Source organism: Meriones unguiculatus, chromosome 1 (assembly GCF_030254825.1).
Source record: "Meriones unguiculatus strain TT.TT164.6M chromosome 1, Bangor_MerUng_6.1, whole genome shotgun sequence".
Classification (NCBI taxonomy): domain Eukaryota; kingdom Metazoa; phylum Chordata; class Mammalia; order Rodentia; family Muridae; genus Meriones; species Meriones unguiculatus.
This window is the reverse complement of record NC_083349.1, coordinates 194,443,374-194,449,373: the sequence shown is the minus strand read 5'-3', so window position 1 is coordinate 194,449,373 and position 6,000 is coordinate 194,443,374.

Below are 6,000 nucleotides of genomic sequence, written 5' to 3'. Positions count from 1 at the left end.
GGGGCCTGTGAAGAATTCTGAATTGACTGAGGCGACGGCTCAGTCCACAAAGTGCTTGCCATACAAACACGACGGCCAGAGTTTGGATCTCTAGCACCCACATAAAAGTAGGGCTGGGGTGCACAGTGGCTGGAGGTGGGGAGGATGGAGACAGGAGGCCCCAGTTAGTCTCGATGCACAGGTGAGCTCCCGGGTCGCTGAGACTGTCTCAAGAAATAGTCAATGGTGATGGAGGAAGACACCCAACGTGAACCGCTGCAGCCTTCTTTCCTACTCCGTCCCCACACAAGTTCACATACACAGACACACAGACACGCGGGCGTGCAACCTGCGCATGTGATGCAGTGACACGCGCACACGCACAGAATTCTTGAAACCCTTGGCGAGTGACGCTGGCATGTCTCAATCAGGAAGAAGAAATAAGCTTTATTGATGGTGCACACAGCAGGAGGAATGCTTGGGAGATGGTTCAGAATGTGTGCAGCCTGGCCATAGTGGCCGCAGAGTTCCTTGGCATGAACCTAAGCCACTCACACGGCTAAGGGGAGCCTCAGACAAAGGGAAAATACTTTCCTACTTGAGGCTTGGTGAGTGCAGGACAATTTCCTCAGTGTTTAGGGCACGAGAAACACGTTTGCATTTTGCCCCGGGAGCTGTTCCTTCCGTGATTACTTCCATGTGTGTGCTTCAGAACTTCCTCCTTCTGCTCCTTACTCCTTCACACCCTACACTTCAAAAGGCTGTTTTGTAGGAGCTACTCAGTGTACAAGAAGCCTCATGAGTTTTCCTTCTAAATGAGCCAGCGACTTTCCAAGAATCAGGAAGCTGCGAGGTGCCAAGAATAAATAAATCAACTCCAGAAGGTTTGAGTTTGGTCTTAAAACTCTGCAAGATTTTAAGTAGGTTCTATATCTGGCTTAACTCCATGTCCTTATCTCAGACATCAAACACAGGATGGAGTATTACTCCTGCCACGCAACTTTCTTCGTAAGCGTTGAATTTAATAATCCTTTAAAGAAAAAACAATGATTAATTTGAAAGTCTGAAGAAAAAGTTCTTCCGCCATCACAGAAGCAGAAGTAGAGGTACAGCAGGCTTTCACCTCCAAGTCAGGTGGTCTTGGCTCCTTCTGCTAGAGAATGTGCTAGACAGACAAGTCTTTGTGTGCCTCTGTTTCCTCCTCTAGGAAACAAAGAAATAGCCCCAGAAGGACTCTAAAATTCTGCAATTAAAAATTCCCAAAGGCCGTGGAAGCAAGGGACCTGAGGATTTAGTACTGCAGATCAAGACTTAATTAACTGTATTTATGTTCGACAATGAAGGGTTTTTAAAGCTCGAAAGCAGGTTAGTGACAGACACATCAAGAGGACTCACGGGGCTGGTGGGAGGCTCTGTGGGTAGAGGTGCTTGCCACCAAACTTGCCAGCCCTAGTCTGACCCTTAGAAGTCACATAGCAGAAGGAGAGAGGCGACGCTCACAAACTGTCCTCTGACCTCCACATACGTGCCACGCACATGTTTTTACACGCACATGTACTTATGGATATACACACAGGCACTCTAAACAAAGAAACGTAATATAAAAATAAATAAACTAAAAATTTAGGAAAGAAACTACGTGTGATTGAGAAAAGTCAAGAATGATGTCGTGGAAGTTTTGATCTTTTATCCAGATACCTTTTACCAGACGGAAGTCCCACTGCCAGGGAAGTGGCTGCTGGCAGCTCATACCTGTCCTCCTGCTAGAGGCTTGCCCTGGCTGATGGAAGCTGCAGGTGGGGGACATTTGTAAGGTCCACTTCTCGCCTCTGAAGGTATTGTCAGGTTGTGGTCCGCCAGCTCGGGTCCTCTTGGCTCTCAGCAGCGTGAGCTCAGTGCTACACTAGGTTTAGGGCTCCAGGGGAGACCCGCTGTGGCTGGATCCCCTCAGACCTTCCCGGAGCTTCCTAAGTGTTCTGCTTTTCTCCAAAGAGCACTCCCCAACACATTGCTTGCCCAAGAACCCTCCCCACCCAAGTCTCTGCTTTCTTTTTAGGTGAGGGAGAAGGAAACAAGGTGTGTGAGTAAGTCATTGGTGCTCTGAGCAGCACCCCAGCTGCTCGTGTGCTCCACGTGTCCTGGGTGGCCCCAACTATGACCTGCTAGATCCTGTAGGGGTGCAGGTGACGGGACCGCCGGGGATACTGAGCTCTAGTGCTTGGGCAGAGGTTTCCTGCTTCCACTGGCTCACGGGGCGACCCAAGGACCGTTAATCTCTGTGGCAGTGCTGGGATGGGCTGCAGCCTTGCTTAGCTGGTGATTCATGCAGGCGCCCAAAGAGCTGGGCCTGGCGGGTGCTGAGGCTTCAGGAGCAGGCTGAGAAGGGGTGGGCACTGGGCAGGGGACGAGCAGCTTGCTTTCTTCCGGGGAGACACGGCAATGCAGGATTGGAAGGGAGAAACAACCGTGCTTACCCGCCATCGCGGAAGACATTCTGAAAGGAGATAGCATGGATTCCAAACCCTGCTAGACTCATCTCGATTTAAAATGGGGAGACACCGGGGGAAGCATCCAGATGGAGAAGAGCTAATTTAAATAATCATGCTCTTTTTATGGTTTTGATGGCTGTTCTTTCCCTATGAAATGGTACCAAAGTAAAACTTCAACCTGGAGTCACAGGTTTGAAAGTCCATACGGGGAATTGAAGCTAAATCCCCTGGGATTGGGGTCCGGATCTGGTTTCCTCCTTCTTGAAGCTGCGTGTCTCCTGTGAGCTCACTCAAACTCTTTTCTAGATGGGCTTTCCTTTCTAGGGTCTCATGTTGGCATGTGCGACCAGAGGGGACTCCCTCAGGGGAAGGCGACAGATCTTTCCTCAAGGGGACTCCGGGGGAAGCTAAGTGAAGAGGGGAGATTCTGAGAGCCCCGGAAAGATAAGAATCCAGGCTGAGCAGGGCGGAAGAGAGCCCCACAGGCCTGCAAGTCGGGATTCTCCGGGGAGACAGAAAGTGAAGACGAGACAGCAGCTGGTGGTGGGCCTCAGCAGATGGCTGCCTCCACTGCTGGACACCAGCAGCGATCCCAGACAAAGACGCTATCCTGGAGAGAGGAGGCGGCTGTGCTGGCTCTCCCGTGCTAGGCCTGGGCCAAGCTAGGAAGAGCTCTAACTTCTGCCTTCTGCCAGGAAGTGGGCTAGCGACTTTCAACGGCTTCCATCCTTCTGTTAGATTTTTACATTTTTAGTGTTGAGGATTGAACCCAGACCTTTGTACATGCTTAGGGGAGTGCTCAACCATTGAGCCGCACCCCAGCCTCAGCCTCCATCCTTGGGACAGCCAGGAAGGGGCAGATGGAGTGGAGAGTTGTAGCCACGTCTGTCGCTGTCTGGAGTGCCCGCTCTATCAGGACTGCTCAGGTCGTCTGATAGGAGTAAAGAGAAATGAAGGAAGGATGTGAAAGGGGACCAAGGAAAGGATGGGAGAGCACGAGACCCCCTCCCCCCAGGCAAGGAGGCTGAGGGGTGAGGTCAAATGTCGAGTTTCATTCTTGGGACATGAGATCTGCCCTGACTTAACCACATCACAGAATTTTTACACAGTGAGGTTTCTATTTGTGATTTCTCTTAGGATCCTAGGTGTAGAAAACCACCCCTTCAAGGGGTCTGTTATTTAATATAAATTTGATTAATACCTCTTAAGTCGCTATCATTTGAAAATATAACTCTCTAAAATCATTGAGATTAATTTAAGTGCATGAAACGAGGTGAGGACCTCATTTTAAAAATAACCTGCAGCTCTCTGGTTGGTTAAGAAAAAATGGAAAAACAACCGTTTTAAGCATTATAGCAGTAATTAGGACAACAGAGAAGCAGTGGCAGAAGAGAAAAACAGCAGGTTTTCACACCAGCCATGGCTGCTTTTTAAAGCACATCTCTTTTTATTCTCTTGTTGTGTATAATTTTTCATGATTGTGATCATATGATACATACAAAATTATACGGGTTGATTTTTAAAATTGCATCTATTTTGATAATAAATGTAATATATTCTGATTAGAGAAAGTTTGGAAAATACATGTTGTTGGTTTGTTTTTTATTTAAAGCAAAAAAAAAAAAGCAGTTTTACATACCTCCTTGTAGGAATAATGCCGCATAATTTGAAACTGTATTTCTTATAAAACAACTGAGGACAGAGCATTGCTGGGTTTTAATGTGAGTAGATGGCCGCAGAGTCTAGGTGAAAGCAAAGATAAAGAACTGTGGGGGCATCTGTGAGACGGCCCGGTGGGTGAAGGTGCCTGCCACGGAGCCCGAAAAACAAAGCTTGACCCCTGTACCCACAGGGTAGACATGAGACAGGATCGCCTTCATACATTCACACGTGACAGGCATGTGCCTACACACACACACACACACACACACACACACACACACACACACTAAGTAAATAAGTATGATAGTTTTCTTTTTTTAAAGAGTGACATGCAGAGCTAGGCCCCGTGGCACAGGCCTGAAATCCCAGCACTTGGGAATCAGAGGCAGATGGATCTGAGTTTGAGGCCAGACTGGTCTACAGAGCAAGTTCCAGGATAGTCAGGGCTACCCTGTCTCAAAATAATGAAAACAAAACCAAACCCATCTTCATCTGCACATATACCCAACAACTCGTCTCTGTAGGGCCTGTGGTCCATTTACCTTTCCCAAATACCACATTCAGTAGGCAGATTGCCCAAATGTGATTTTTTTCAGTGACATTGGTGATGTATTTTAAAGTTCATGCACAGTACGTCTTGGTGGTTTTTGTGTGTTTTTTTGTCATGTTGTGGATTGTGCCCAGGGCCTCACACATGCTAAGGAAGTGTTCCCCTGAGCCTTACCCCCAGCCTAATACTGCTTTTAAAATTAAAATTGGGGGTATCAGCGATGCAGCTCAGCAGTATAGCACTTTCGGAGCAAGGTAAGGCCTGACTTTAGTTGCCAGTACTGCAGGACAGACCTCTCTTAAATATAAAAATGGGGCTGTCAAAATATGCTTATCTATCTATCTGTCTGTCTATCCTATCTACCTATCTATCCATCCATCTGTCTATCTATGTTTTGTTGTTATTTTTGTTCTTTTGTTTTGTTTGTTTGTTTTTGAGACAGAATTTCTCTTCGTAGCCCTGGCTGTCCTGAAATTTGTTATGTAGACCAGGCTGGCCTCGAACTCAGAGATCTGCCTGCCTCTATCTCCCAAATTCTGGGATTAAAGGGGCATGCCACCACACATGGTTTGCTCAACTGCTCTAAACATTCTTTTCTGTCAACAAATTTAAAGCTTTAAAGGTGAAAATAAGGTGTGAGATTCTGATTATGTCCAGATTTATTTATGATGTGTGTGTGTTGTATATGTGTGTGTGCGCGTGTGCACACTCACCGATGCATGTATGCGTGTTGGGGTGGGTATGTGCACATGAGTGCAGGAGCCTGTGCAGTCCAGAGGAGGGACTTATATCCTCTGGAGCTACAGGTGGCCATAAGCCACCCGCGTGGGCACTGGGAACTGCCCTCTGCAAGAACAGTGCACATGTTTGAGCTGAGCCGTGTCTCCACCTTGTGTTTGCAGACAGGGTCTCTCACTGGACACTTGCTGATTCTGCTGGACTGGCTGGTCAGTGCGTCCTGGGATCTACCTGTCTCTTCCCTACCAGTAATGCTCCGGTTACTCTGTTGTCCCTATCGTGTGCACATGCGTGCTGAGGGACCGCACTCAAGTCCTCAGGCTTCCCCCACGAGTCAATCTCTCCAGCCCCAGGCTTGTTCACTGTTACCATGCTAAACCTGCTTTCTTGATCATGTTCTCTCTCTCTCCCTTTCTCTTCCTCTCTTCTCTTTCTCTTTCTCTTTCTCTTTCTCTCGCATACACACGTAGGGAGAGAGAGAGAGAGCTTTTCCTCCTGTGTGCATGTGGATGTGTGTGTATGGAGCATTCACAGCCTTTCCTCCTGTGTGCATGTGGATGTGTGTGTATGGAGCATTCACAG